Below are 15236 nucleotides of genomic sequence, written 5' to 3'. Positions count from 1 at the left end.
ATCTCGCTAGCTCTTTCTGAGACCGCAAAACATAAATGCAGAGCACTTTCAAAGATCAAGAGTTGACTAAACATTGTAATTCATAGCAACGAAGATCCAGTCATAGTCAAACTCAATATCAATCAAAAGCAAAGCATAAAATGACAGAGGTGCTCTCTAATTGGTGCTTATACAAGAAGAGGATGACTCAATAGGAAAATAAATAGACAGGTCCTTCGCAGAGGGAAGCATTGATTTGCAGAGGTGCCACAGCTCAAGCTTTGAAGACAGAGATAATAATTTTGGGTGGCATGCTTTCATTGTCAACGCAATGACCAAGAGTTCTCAATATCTTCCATGCTACTCATGCAATAGGCGGTTCCCAAACAGAAAAGTAAAGTTTTAACTCCCCACCACCAATCAATCACACTCCACGACTAGCCGAATCCTCGGGTACAGTCCATACTAACATCAATCCGGGGGGAGTCTTATTTTACAGTTATGTTTTCGACTTAAGCGTGGAACTGGGCATTCCAATTACCGGCCCCTTTCTCGTGAATAACAGTGAATAAACACATGTCGAGGATAACACGCCTAACATGGAAGATATCAATAGCCCCCTGTCACCACATGAGTGGTTCGGGCATGCAAAACAGATAATTTCTTGAAGGTTTAGAGAATGGCACATGCAAATTTACTTGGAACGGCAGGTAGATACCGCAAATAGGTAGGTATGGTGGACTCTCATGGAAAAACTTTTCGGTTTATGGAAGTGGATGCACAAGCAGTATTCCGGTTAGTACAACTTAAGGCTAGCAAAAGACTGGGAAGCGACCAACTAGAGAGCGACAACAGTCATCTAGATGCAATGAGTTTGACTAACATTGAGTGCAAGCATGAGCAGGATATAAATCACCATGAATACGAACATCATAGAGGCTATGTTGATTTTGTTTCAACTACATGCATGAACATGCGCCAAGTCAAGCCACTTGAATCATTCAAAGGAGAATACCATCCTATCATACTACATCATAGTCATCTCAAAATCTATGTTGGCATTCAAGACAAACCATTATAAGCTCCTAGCTAACTAAGCATGGCATCAGAAACTATGATCTCTAAGTTGTCATTGCAAACATGGTTCTCTCACAACAAAGCTGAATCTGGGACGACAAGCTAGTCATATTTACAAAAACAAAATACATAGAGTTCATACCAGCTTTTCCATTCTCAACCACTTCATCATATATCATCATTATTGCCTTTCATTTGCACGATCGAACGATGTGAACAATAATAAGAGTGTGATAAGGCTCCGTCGTATCTACTTTTCCAAACTCTTTTTCCCTTGTTTTGGACTCTAATTTGCATGATTTGAATGGAACTAACCCGGACTGACGCTGTTTTCAGCAGAATTGCCATGGTGTTGTTTTTGTGCAGAAATAAAAGTTCTCGAAACGTCCTGAAAAATTTACAGAGAATTTTTCTGGAAAATATGAAAAATACCTGCGCAAAGATCTACCAAAGGGGGTGGGCCAGTGGGCCACAAGCCCTATTGCCGCGGCCACCCCCCAGGCCGCGACAACCAAGCTTGTGGGGCCCATGTGGCTCTGCCGCCCCCAAACTCAGCTCTATAAATTCACTTTTGCCCATAAAAAGTCAGAAGAGAAGATTTCGTCGCGTTTGAGATACGGAGGCGCCGCCACGTCCTGTTCTTCATCTCGAGGATAGATCTGGAGTCCGTTTTGGGCTCCGGAGAGGGGAAATCGTCGCCATCGTCCTCATCAACCTTCTTCCCTCTCCATTTCCATGAAGCTCTTCATCGTTCCTGAGTAATCTATTCGTAGGCTCGCTGGGCGGTGATGAGTAGGATGAGATCTATCATGTAATCGAGTTAGTTTTGATGGGGATTGATCCCTAGTATCCACTATGTTCTGAGATTGATGTTGCTACTACTTTGCCATGCTTAATGCTTGTCACTAGGGCCCGAGTGCCATGATTTCAGATCTGAAATTATTATGTTGTCACCAATATATGTGTGTTTTAGATCCAATCTTGCAAGTTGTAGTTACCTACTATGTGTTATGACCCGGCAACCCCGGAGTGACAATAACCGGAACCACTCCCGGTGATGACCATAGTTTGAGGAGTTCATGTGTTCACCAAGTGCTAATGCGTTGTTCCGATTCTTTATTAAAAGGAGAACCTTAATATCCCGTAGTATCCTTTTGGACCCCGCTGCCACGGGAGGGATGGACAATAGATGTCATGCAAGTTCTTTTCACTAAGCACGTATGACTACACACGGAATGCATGCCTACATCACATTGATGAACGGGAGCTAGCTACATATCTCTCCGTGTTATAATTGTTGCATGATGAATATCATCCAAACGAATCACCGACCCATTGCCTACGAGTTCGTCCCGCTGTTGTTGTTACTTGTTTTGCTTTGCTGCTGCTACTACTGTTGCTGCTACTGTTAGTTGCTGCTGCTGTTACACGTTTCACCTTGCTACTGTTGTTACTACTATTGCTACTTGCTACCGCTGTCACTACTGCTGTTCCTTGCCACTGTTGTGACTCGTTACACTGTTGCTACCTGCTACAATACTTTTATGGCACCATTGATATGACAATTAGGAATAGTCTGCCTTATCACCAGATCGTTTCTGACGCCGTTGTTATCATACTTTACTGCTGATACTTTGCTTGCAGATACTAATCTTTCAGGTGTGGTTGAATCTGATACATTCATCTTCTAATACTCGAGAGTATCCTCTCACCTCATGATTGGCGAATCAACAAATTTTAGTCGAATACTCTACCCTCGAAAACCGTCGCGAACCCACACGCTGGCGGGCCATTGCAAGACAATTGCTAATTATTGAGCAACTGGGAGCAGTTCTGGCTCTGTTGTCGCGAAGGCATCAAGTCAGGGACTCGTCAAAAACATTCTTCTAGTGTCGTTGCCGGGGACTGCTAAGCAGCATTTTTCTGCCGCCGTTGCGGGGGACGTATTGCTATATTCTTTGAGTCACTTGGGATTTATATCTGCTGATCACTATGAAGAATCTGAAGGATCCGAAAACCAAAGTCTTGCCCTCAACTACGAGGGGTGGTAAGGAACTGCCATCTAGCTCTGCACTTGATTCACCTTCAGTTATGAGTAAGTTTGCGACATCGCCTACTGCTAGAGATGCTATGCCTGATACTGCTAGAGATGCTATGCCTGATACTGCTTTGCCTGATGATGCTAGAGATGCTATTTTGCCTGATGATGCTATGCTTGATACTGCTAGAGATACTACTTTTCCTGATGTGCCACTAGGAGTATTCCTTGATGCTCATATTGCTAGAGTTACTGCCAATGCTCGTAATGCTTCTGAAATTGCCGATACTATTGAGATAGAACCTGCTTTTGCTCCTGCTAGATCTAGCTCTCCTAGATATGAATTTCCTGATATACCTGAGGGTTACGTTATGGAGGGATAGATAGTTGAGGATTTTCTTGCGTGTAAGGATGCCTATGACGCTGAGAAATTACTTCTCAAGTGGAAGGAAAAATCTCTGAAAGCTAGGATGAAATACGACCCAAAGTTTGCCACTTCACCTATCTTTATCACCATTAAGGATTATGAATTCTGTGTCAATCCTGAGATAATCTCTCTAGTCGAATCTGATCCTTTTCACGGTTATGAGTCTCAGACGGTTGTAGCCCATCTTATCCAAACTACACGATATAGCCACCCTTTTCACTAGTGAGGAGAAGATCCGCCACTACTATATCCTTAAGTTGTTTCCTTTCTCTCTAAAGGATGACGCTAAAGCTTGGGTCACTTGTCTTGCCCCTGGATGTGTGAGTAGTCCGCAGGATATGGTCTATTACTTCTGTGAGAAATATTTCCCTGCCCATAAGAAGCAAGCTGCCTTGCAGGAAATATACAACTTTGCTCAACTCCAAGAAGAGAGTCTCCCACAAGCTTGGGGGAGGCTCTTCTAGCTACAAAATGCTTTGCCTGATCACCCTCTTAAGAAGAACGAGATACTTGATATCTTCTATAACATACTTACCGATGCCTCTAGAGACCACCTAGATAGTTGTGCCGGTTGTGTTTTTAGGGAACGAACTGTAGAACAAGCGGAGACTCTACTTAATAACATCTTGATGAACGATAATGCTTGGACTATTCCCGAACCACCTCCTAAGCCAACTCCAAAGAAAAGAGGTATTCTATTCCTCAGTCCCGAAGATATCAAAGAAGCCAAGAAATCTATGCAAGAGAAAGGCATTAGATCTGAAGATGTCAAAAATCTACCACCTATCGAAGAGATCCATGGTCTCGATAACCCGATACAGGTAGTGGAAGTAAATTCTATGCGTAGGTTTGATGAGAGTGATATTCCTTTTGATAAACCTGCTAGCCTATGCTTTGATGAATTTGACAACTTTGTTGCCAAACAACAGAGTTTCAATGATTATGTTAGCACACATTTGGAACAAAGTACTCGTATGCTTAGTCATTTAAGTGCTTGTGTAGACAGAAATGTCAATGATCTCAAGCTTCTGAGTAAACATGCCTCTATGATTACTACTCAGGTAGAACAAGTACTAAAAGCTCAGAATGACTTGCTCAATGAATTAAATGACAATTCTGTCAAAGTCATTACTAGAGGAGGCAAAATGACTCAGGAACCTTTGTATCGTGAAGGTCATCCTAAGAGAATTGATCAATATTCTCAAGGAATTAATGCAGATGCACTTAGTCATCCTAAGGAGAAGAAGAAGGATGATAGAAACATGCATGTTAGTTCACCAAATACTGTCACACCTGAAGAACCAAATGATAATTCTGCGTCTGATGCAGAAACACAATCTGGTGATGAACATGAACCTGGTGACAATGTGGACAGCGATGTTCATAATGATGCTCAACCTAGCAATGGTGAGGATGTGGAGATTGAACCTACGGTTAATCCTGATAACCACAATCTATACGATATGAATGACTTCACTGCTAGGTAGCATGGTAAAGAAAGAGAGCCATGGGTTCAAAGATCTATGCCCTTTCCTCCTAAGCCATCCAAGAAAAGGATGATGAGGATTTTGAGCGCTTCATTGAAATGATAAGACCCGTCTTTCTGCAGATGCGGTTAGTTGATATGCTCAAAATGTCTCTGTATGCCAAGTACATGAAAGATATCGTGACTAATAAACGGAAGATACCATATCTTGAGATCTCCACCATGCTTGCCAATTACACTTTCAAGGGTGGAACTCCTAAGAAACTTGGTGATCCCGGAGTGCCCACTATACCTTGCTCCATTAAAGGAAACTACTTAAGAACTGCCTTATGTGACCTTGGAGCCGGTGTTAGTGTTATGCCGCTCTCTCTTTATCGTAGACTTGAGCTGGATAAGTTGACACCTACTGAAATATCTCTGCAAACCGCTGACAAATCAACTGCGTTCCCTATCGGCATTTGCGAGGATGTGCTTGTTGTGGTTGCTAACACCACTATCTTAACAGACTTTGTTATCTTGGATATTCCCGAGGACGATGCCATGGCTGTCATCCTCGGAAGACCCTTTTTAAACACTTCAGGGGCTGTTATAGATTGCAACAAAGGCAATGTCACTTTCCATGTCAATGGTAATGAGCATACCATGCACTTTCCGAAGAAACGATATCAAGTACATTGCATCAATGCTATCGAAAAAACTTCATCGATTCTCATTGGGAGCTTTGAATGCCCTATTGCTCGTGTCAAGATGAAGTATGATTTTCTCGTTGGGGAGATTCATATCCCCATTGAGTTTAGTGGCTATTCGAAAATTCTCCGTTCTCTCTTGCGATTTGAGAAAGTTTTGTCATAAGGATTTGATCAACCCCATTGACGGATTTCTTTCAATGACCATGAAATGGATGAACCAAAGAGTCACATACCTCTCTTTTAAGCTTTCACTTTCTTTTTCTTAGAAGAATAATGATAGATTTAGTTTAGTTTTCCCTGTTTTCTGTTTTAGCGGCCCGGAGAAAAATACCTTGAAAATAAAAGTTCTCCGATGGTCCTGAAAATCTAGTATGATTTTTTCTAGAACATTTGAAAAATACTGGGATAGAGAGCTGGCCTGGGGGCCACCCGAGTGGGCCACAAGCCCTGTCACCGCGGGCTACCCCCTGGCTACGGGGAGTAAGCTTGTGGGGCCCACAGGGCCCCCCTCCACTCATTCCAGCTCCCATCCTCTTCTTCTTCCTCCAGAAAAAATTGTTTCGCAGCTCAAACCCGTGTTCTTGCTCATTTGGCTGTGATTTTCGACCTCCTTGCTCAAAGCACCATGCTCCGAACCGTTTTCGGGAAATTACTCCTTGGTAAGTGACTCCTCCATTGGTCCAATTAGTTTTTGCTCTAGTGCTTTATCCTTCGTGTATTCTTGCTACCTTCGTGACCCTGTTCTTGAGCTTGAAATGTTGATTTTAGCTGGTCCCAAGTAGTTTTAGCGCGTGATACGGTCTCTAGGCACTAGTAGGAGTAGTTGCTACAAGGTGTGGTTGGCCTTTATTCACTTTTCTCTTGAACTTCAAAATTGCAGCAAAGCAAAATTATGTTCAGGAGAAAGTTTCATGGTGCTTCCTCAAGTAAGAAGGGTCCCCGTCTTTCTTTTCGGGAGCCCGATCCTTATCAACTAAGGGACGCACCCGTACAACCATGTGAATGGCCTTCCGATGAGTTCATGATCGTAGTAGGCTTCAAGGATGAGTTTGATACACTTGTCCGCAATGCCGGGTTAGAAGAATTCCTCTCAGATAAATGTGAACAGTATGCTATGCTCACTGCCTCTTTCGTGCGTAGATTTAAATTTTCTGTTGGTCGTGACTCATCCATACTGTTTGACTTGTATGATAAATCCTATGCCATGGATTTGGAGGATTTCAATAGGATTTGCAAATACCCGATGGGGGTAATCTTAAAGATCCTGCTAAGTCTTCGGTTAGAGATTTTGTCTCTAGTATAACTGTTGGAGAAACTAGAGACATCACGCAAGCTACCATAGGAAGCATTCATTTCCCTGCCTTGCACTACTTTCCCCTCTTCATAGGTAGATGCATTAACGGCAAGGTTGAACATTGTCACCTATGCGCATCCGACCTTAGTATCCTTAAGAGCGCAGTGACGGGTGACAAAAGCTTCAACATGGGAGCTATTATAGCAAGGAGGCTGAATAAGAATGCTATTGATGGGGATTTCTTTGGCGGCATCTATGCCACTCGCATAGCAAATTTTCTTGGAGTATCTATCCGCGCAGGAGATCCCCCGCTCCATACAGCTTTCCTTGACCGTGTCGCTTTGACACGCTACCAGTTCCTTGAGAGAGATGATGAATCCCTCCTATACCGATTGATATTTAACCGACATCGTGTTTTCCATATTACCCTTCCTGCTCCTGCTTTCTTTGACTTTCAGGTTAAACGGAGATACTACATAACCATAGGAGAGGCAGAGGAGTATGAGAGGGAGGCGACGGCTGCTCGTCTTCGTGACGCAGCTATTCGGGCAGTGGCTGCAGCACTCCCGTATAACCCCGATTATGATTTTGGGTTTCGCCAGGACCCTCCTTGGGAGTAGACCAAGCTAGGACAAAAGCCTAAGCTTGGGGGAGTACGTGTTCGCACCAACTTTACATTCATGCTTATGCTTTCACTTTGCTAGTCGGTGTTTACACTTTGCCACTGTATTATCCATGCTAGTTTATTTTCGTTTTCTTGTTTTCTTGTTTTGTGTCCTTTTGACAAAACCCAAAAAGATTTTCCTTTCTTCTTTTGCTTGTTGGGAGCTTTCCCATGTAAATAGTTTTCTTTTTCTTTGGGTCAATGTAGAAGATATTGGTTACAATGCTTAGTGGCTTTTGCGTGAATACCTGTTTAGCTTTCAAAGAGCCATATTACTTTGTCTTCTCCTTTGTGTTTGCCTGCAGATTCAGCTTAGTCCCGAGCATGCTTATTATTGTTCACATCGTTCGATCGTGCAAGTGAAAGGCAATAATGATGATATATGATGAAGTGACTGAGACTGGAAAAGCTGGTATGAACTCTATCTATTTTGTTTTTGTAAATATGACTAGCTTGTCATCCCAGATTCAGCTTTGTTGTGAGAGAACCATGTTTGCAATGACAACTTAGAGATCATAGTTTCTGATGCCATGCTTATTTAGCTAGGAGCTTATAATGGTTTGTGTTGAATGCCAACATAGATTTTGAGATGACTATGATGTAGTATGATAGGATGGTATTCTCCTTTGATTGATACAAGTGGCTTGACTTGGCGCATGTTCATGCATGTAGTTGAAACAAAATCAACATAGCCTCTATGATGTTCGTGTTCATGGTGATTTATATCCTGTTCATGCTTGCATTCCATGTTAGTCAAACTCATTGCATCTTGATGACTGTTGTCGCTCTCTAGTTGGTCGCTTCCCAGTCTTTTGCTAGCCTTCACTTGTACTAAGCGGAATACTACTTGTGCATCCACTTCCATAAACCCAAAAGTTTTTCCATGAGAGTCCACCATACCTACCTATTTGCGGTATTTACCTACCGTTCCAAGTAAATTTGCATGTGCCATTCTCTAAACCTTCAAGAAATATTCTGTTTTGCATGCCCGAACTGCTCATGTGGTGACAGGGGGCTATTGCTATCTTCCATGCTAGGCGTGTTATCCTCGACATGTGTTTATTCACTATCATTCACGAGAAAGGGGCCGGTAATTGGAATTCCCAGTTCCACGCTTAAATCAAAAACATAACTGTAAAACAAGACTCCCCTGGATTGATGTTAGTATGGACGGTACCCGAGGATTCGGCTAGCCGTGGAGTGTGATTGATTGGTGGTGGGGAGTTAAAACTTTACTTTTCTATTTGGGAACCGCCTATAGCATGAGTTGCGTGGAAGATATTGAGAACTCTTGGTCATTGCGTTGACAATGAAAGCATGCCACCTAAAATTATTATCTCTGTCTTCAAAGCTTGAGCTGTGGCACCTCTGCAAATCAATGCTTCCCTCTACGAAGGGCATGTCTATTTATTTTCCTGTTGAGTCATCCTCTTCTTATATAAGCACCAATTAGAGAGTACCTCTGTCTTTTTTATGATTTGCTTTTGATTGATATTGAGTATGACTATGACTGGATCTTCGTTGCTATGAATTACAATGTTTAGTCAGCCCTTGATCTTTGAAAGTACTCTGCATTTATGTTTTGCGGTCTCAGAAAGAGCTAGCGAGATATCACCTATTCATATTGCTTCGTGCTTGTTTTGATTGAATTGTTGGTATCTGAAACTCATTATTATTTGCTCGCTGGCTGATTATGCCATTGATATTAGTTTACCGTGAGACCTTTATGTCACTTGCTTATGTGGTTAACTTGTGATCTTGCTGAAATTCTGGTTATGAGTTAGACATAGTTGCAACAACAAGATCAAACAGAGTTTGTCAAAGTTTTTCTTTCTCTTTCAGTTTGTCAACTGAATTGCTTGAGGACAAGCAAGGTTTTAAGCTTGGGGGAGTTGATACTTCTCCGTCGTATCTACTTTTCCAAACTCTTTTGCCCTTGTTTTGGACTCTAATTTGCATGATTTGAATGGAACTAACCTGGACTAACGTTGTTTTCAGCAGAATTGCCATGGTGTTGTTTTTGTGTAGAAATAAAAGTTCTCGGAACATCTTGAAAATTTACGACGAATTTTTCCGGAAAATATGAAAAATACGTGCGCAAAGATCCACCAGAGGGGGTGGGCTAGTGGGCCACAAGCCCTGTTGCCGCGGCCACCCCCTGGCCGCGGCAACCAAGCTTGTGGGGCCCACGTGGCTCTGCCGCCCCCAAACTCAGCTCTATAAATTCACTTTCGCCCGTAAAAAATCAGAAGAGAAGATTTCGTCGCGTTTGCGATACGGAGGCGCCGCCATATCCTGTTCTTCATCTGGAGGACAGATCTGGAGTCCGTTTTGGGCTCCGGAGAGGGGAAATCGTCGCCATCGTCATCATCAACCTTCTTCCCTCTCCAATTACATGAAGCTCTTCATCGTTCGTGAGTAATCTATTCGTAGGTTCGCTGGGCGGTGATGAGTAGGATGAGATCTATCATGTAATCGAGTTAGTTTTGATGGGGATTGATCCCTCGTATCCACTATGTTCTGAGATTGATGTTGCTACTACTTTGCCATGCTTAATGCTTGTCACTAGGGCCCGAGTGTCATGATTTCAGATCTAAAATTATTATGTTGTCACCAATATATGTGTGTTTTAGATCCGATCTTGCAAGTTGTAGTTACCTACTATGTGTTATGACCCGGCAACCCCGGAGTGACAATAACCGGAACCACTCCCGATGATGACCATAGTTTGAGGAGTTCATGTGTTCACCAAGTGCTAATGCGTTGTTCCGGTTCTTTATTAAAAGGAGAACCTTAATATCCCGTAGTATCCTTTTGGACCCCGCTGCCATGGGAGGGATGGACAATAGATGTCATGCAAGTTCTTTTCCCTAAGCACGTATGACTACACACAGAATGCATGCCTACATCACATTGACGAACGGGAGCTAGCCACATATCTCTCCGTGTTATAACTGTTGCATGATGAATTTCATCCAAACGAATCACTGACCCATTGCCTACGAGTTCGTCCCACTACCGATATTACTTGTTTTGCTCTGCTGCTGTTACTACTGTTGCTGCTATTGTTACTTGTTGCTGTTGTTACTTGTTTCGCCTTGCTACTGCTGTTACTACTGTTGCTACTTGCTACCGCTGTCACTACTGTTGTTCCTTGCCATTGCTGTTACTCGTTACACTGCTAGTACCTGCTACAATACTTTTCTGGCACCATTGATACGACAGTTTGGAATAGTCTGCCTTATCACGAGATCGTTTCTGACATCGTTGTTATCATACTACTTTGCTGCTGATACTTTGCTTGCAGATACTAATCTTTCAGGTGTGGTTGAATCTGATACATTCAGCTGCTAATACTCGAGAGTATCCTCTCACCTGATTGGCGAATCAACAAATTTGGGTCGAATACTCTACCCTCGAAAACTGCCGCGAACCCACGCGCTGGTGGGCCATTGCAAGACAATTGCTAATTGTTGAGCAACTGGGAGCAGTTCTGGCTCTGTTATCGTGAAGGCATCAAGTCAGGGACTCGTCAACAACATTCTTCTAGTGTTGTTGCCGGGGACTGCTAAGAAGAGTGCTCGTGCATTGGACTAAGCTGAATCTACAGGCAAACACAAAGGAGAAGACAAAGTAATATGGCTTTTTGAAAGCTAAACAGGTATACATGCGAGAGCCACTAAACATTGTAACCAATATCTTCTACCTTGACCCAAATAAAAAGAAAACTATTTACAAGGGAAAGCTCCCAACAAGCCAAAGAAGAAAGCAAAATCTTTTTGGGTTTTCTCAAAAGGACACAAAACAAGAAAACAAGAAAACGAACATAAACTAGCATGGATAATACAGTGGCAAAGTGTAAACACCGACTAACAAAGTGAAAGCATAAGCATGAATGTAAGGTCGGTGAGAACACGTACTCTCGCAAGCTTAGGCTTTTGGCCTAGCTTGGTCTACTCCCAAGGCGGGAAATAACCAGCTCCGGGATTCTCCGGAGCGGACTGTGGATGCCACTGCTGTGTGAGCTCCTCTGGCTCCCACTGATAAACTCGCGTCTGATACTCGACTGGCGGATCGGGCACGGGCACCTGTGGTTGGGCCAAGCCCCAATATGCGTAGATGTACGAGGGCATAATAGTGTACCTGCGTGCATAAAGATGGAACAAAGAAGTAGCAGGCAAAGTAATAGTCTCTCGAGTACCCTGACTAAATACAAGGTTATAAATCATCCGTCTACTAGCATCTCTATCCCGAAAATCATGGCGAACCATGCTGTCATAATCCGGATATTTCTCAGGAAGAAGCATCTCTCCTTCGTCCCCCAGCCTAACGGGTATCTCAAAGTGTCTGGCAAGACGGGTAGAATAGATACCTCCATAGACGACACCCTTGGAACGGTTTGCGTTCAACCGCTGAGTTACTATAGCACCTAGTGTTGGAAATATGCCCTAGAGGCAATAATAAAATGGTTATTATCATATTCCTTGTTCATGATAATCGTCTATTGTTCATGCTATAATTGTATTAACAGGAAACAGTAATACATGTGTGAATAAATAGATCACAATGTGTCCCTAGCAAGCCTCTAGTTGGCTAGCTCGTTAGTCAATAGATGATCATGGTTTCATGGTCATGGGCATTAGATGTCATTGATAACGGGATCACATCATTGGGAGAATGATGTGATGGACAAGACCCAATCCTAAGCATAACACTAGATCATATTGTTCGTATGATAAAGCTTTTCTAATGTCAAGTGTCTTTTCCTTCGACCGTGAGATTGTGCAACTCCCGGATACCGTAGAAGTGATTTGGGTGTATCAAACATCACAACGTAACTGGGTGACTATAAAGGTGCACTACGGGTATCTCCGAAAGTGTCTCTTGGGTTGGTACGAATCGAGATCGGGATTTGTTACTCCGCGTGACGGAGAGGTATCTCCGGTCCCACTCGGTAGAACATCATCATGAGCTCAGTGTGACTAAGGAGTTAGTCATACGATGACGTGCTACAGAACGAGTAAAGAGACTTACCGGTAACGAGATTGAACAAGGTATAGGTATACTGACGATTGAATCTTGGGCAAGTTCTATACCGATAGACAAAGGGAATTGTATACGGGATTGATTGAATCCTTGACATCGTGGTTCATTCGATGAGATCATCGTGGAGCAAGTGGGAGCCACCATGGGTATCCAGACACCGTTGATGGTTATTGGCTGGAGAGGTGTCTCGGTCATGTCTGTGTGTCTCCTGAACCTGTAGGGTCTACACACTTAAGGTTCGATGTCGCTAGGGTTATAGGGAATTGTTATACGAGGTTACCGAAAGTTGTTCGGAGTCCCGGATGAGATCCAGGATGTCACGAGGAGCTACGGAATGGCCCGGAGGTAAAGATTGATATATAGGATGGATGGTTTTGGACACCGGAAATGTTTTGGGCGTCACCGGTAATGTACCGGGACCACCGGGACCACCGGGATTGGTCTCGATGGTCCACCGGGAGGAGCCACCAGCCCCAAGAGGTAGCATGGGCCAAAATAGGGAGGGAAACCAGCCCAAAGTGGGCTAGTGCGCCTCCCACAAGGAGGCCCAAGGCGCAGGAGGTGGAGAGGGGGGAAACCCTAGGCGCTGGTGGGCCTAAGGCCCACCTAGGGGTGCGCCACCCCCTCCCCCTGTCCTGGCCGCCGCACCTCCCATCTGGGGGGCTGCCGCACCACCTAGGGTGGGAACCCTAGGGGTGGCACCCCCTCCCCTCCTCCTATATATAGTGGGGGTTTTGGGTCTGTTTTGCACATAGTTTTCCATCTACCTCGGCGCAGCCCTGCCCCCCTTCTTCCTCCTCTCCCACGGTGCTTCGCGAAGCCCTGCCGGGAGACCTCGTCTCTCCATCGACACCACGCCGTCGTGCTGCCGGAGATCTTCCCCAACCTCTCCCTCCTCCTTGTTGGATCAAGGTGCGGGAGACGTCACCGGGCTGCACGTGTGTTGAACACGGAGGTGCCGTGGTTCGGCACTAGATCGGAATCACACCGCGATCTGAATCGCCGCGAGTACGACTCCATCAACCGCGTTCTAGCAACGCTTCCGCTTAGCAATCTTCAAAGGTATGAAGATGCACTCACCCCTCTCTCGTTGCTGGTCTCTCCATAGGAAGATCTGAATATGGCATAGGAAAATTTTGAATTTATGCTACGTCACCCAACACCTAGGCTATAAGTCTTATCGTTATAAAGGCCTTCGCGCAAAACGCAAGGTCTGGAGAGCTAAGTGATCCAGCCTCCCCACGGCCAATCAAACATTTTCCCACAAATAATGAGAAGTACCGAAGCACAGGAAAATGTATGCTAGCAATTCTAGCGCGAGACACTCCTCTCTCCTCTCCAACAGCAATAGTACCTATGAAATCCTCCAAGTCCCGTGGACGAGGGTCACAAATATCCCCAACATAAGGTAATTTGCATACACTACAAAAATCCTGTAGTGTCATGCACTGGGGGATGTCGTATATCATGAACTCAACCATGGGAGGATTCTTCCTCGGATAAAAGTTGAAGCTTTGAACGAAAATATTGGTGAGGAGGAGGTATTGTGAGAACTTATCTTCAACGAACGCGGTAAGACCTGCGTTCTCCACCAAGTAATAAAAGTCTTCATAAAGCCCAGCGGCACGCAAAAATTCATCACTTGGCCACTCGCACGCTCGAACTTCTGTGACTCGAGGAACCACGTACTTGGGGTGGTTCTTCTCATCCTCCTTGGGGTTACGGCTTGAAGAGCCTCTCAAGAACCTCCTCATCTTTTTCCTTTTCTAGCTCTGAAAAATCTGAAATTTTAGAGACTTCGAAAGAAAAGTGAGTGAGGATTAACCCAACTCGTAGCAACTACTCCTACTAGTGCCTAGAGATCATATCACGCGCTAAAACTACTTGGGACTAGCTAAAATCAACTTTTCAAGCTCAAGAACAGGGTCACAAAGGTAGGAAGAATACGCGAAGGATAAAGCACTAGAGCAAAAACTAATTGGACCAATGGGGGAGTCACTTACGAAGGAGTAATTTCCCCAAAACGGTTTGGAGAATGGTGCTTTGAGCAAGGAGATCGAAAATCACAGCCAAATGAGCAAGAACACGGGTTTGAGCTGCGAAACAATTTTTTCTGGAGGTAGAAGAAGAGGATGGGAGCTGGAATGAGTGGAGGGGGTCCCTGTGGGCCCCACAAGCTTGGTAGCCGCCCCCAGGGGGGAGGGCGGCGGCTACAGGGCTTGTGGCCCACTGGTGTGGCCCCCAGGCCAGCTCTGAGTCCCAGTATTTTTCAAATATTCCCGAACAAATCATACTTGATTTTCAGGACCATCAGAGAACTTTTATTTTTGGGGTATTTTTCTCTCGGACGCTAAAACAGAAAACAGGAAAAACTAAACTAAATCTATCATTTTTCTTCTAAGCAACAGAAAGTGAAAGCTTAAAACACAGGTATGTGACTCCTTGATTCATCCATTGCATGGTCATCGAAAGAAATCCGTCAATGGGGTTGATCAAATCCTCATGACAAAAACCTTTTCGAATCGCAAGAGAGAAC

This window comes from Hordeum vulgare, chromosome 1H (genome assembly GCF_904849725.1).
Source record: "Hordeum vulgare subsp. vulgare chromosome 1H, MorexV3_pseudomolecules_assembly, whole genome shotgun sequence".
Classification (NCBI taxonomy): domain Eukaryota; kingdom Viridiplantae; phylum Streptophyta; class Magnoliopsida; order Poales; family Poaceae; genus Hordeum; species Hordeum vulgare.
This window is presented reverse-complemented; position numbering follows the sequence as displayed.